We start from the raw sequence: 729 nt of genomic DNA on the forward strand, positions 1-729 counted from the left end.
CTTGTCTGTCCGAAAACATATTGCATCCATTTTTTTTCTCAAGCAATTCCCACAACATAAATACTTAATTTCATTTTAATATTTAATGTTACATTATATATTAAACTGGTGCTTAGCATTTTTTAGAAAAGACGAATATAAAACTATCAAACATCAACTGCTAAGCAGCAAATCACAAAAAGGAATAGATATGCCATGCATTAATATTAAACCTACATAAACCTGATATTTATTTCAGAAGATACTTATGCAAATATACCTAAACCTTATTGTTGGACAGAAACGTGCAAGCTCTAATGGCCACTAGAGGACGCAACACGACTATTAACAGCTTTATATAATACCATAAACTGCAGTTAGGAATTAATTTAAATATATCTAACAATATATAATAATAATAATTGAATCATTTGTATAACAGTCACATGTATAATTGTTTATATAATTGTAGAAAATATAATTACAATATTCTAAAATAAAAAAAGTTTATGTAATGTTTTAATATATTATAATGTTTATATTAATCATGTTATGCATTGTATTATTAAAATGTATAATGTAAAATATATTTAATATAATAATAATAACAACAATAATAATAGTAGTGTATATTAAAATGATACATGTATGTATTTCATGTTTTAATGAAATTATTTTAAATATGTAAATTTTATTAATGCTCTTACATTTACAGTGAAACTATTTCTGTACTGTGGGCAGTGAGGCGCA

The sequence above is a fragment of the Cyprinus carpio genome, chromosome B25 (genome assembly GCF_018340385.1).
Source record: "Cyprinus carpio isolate SPL01 chromosome B25, ASM1834038v1, whole genome shotgun sequence".
NCBI classification, from domain to species: domain Eukaryota; kingdom Metazoa; phylum Chordata; class Actinopteri; order Cypriniformes; family Cyprinidae; genus Cyprinus; species Cyprinus carpio.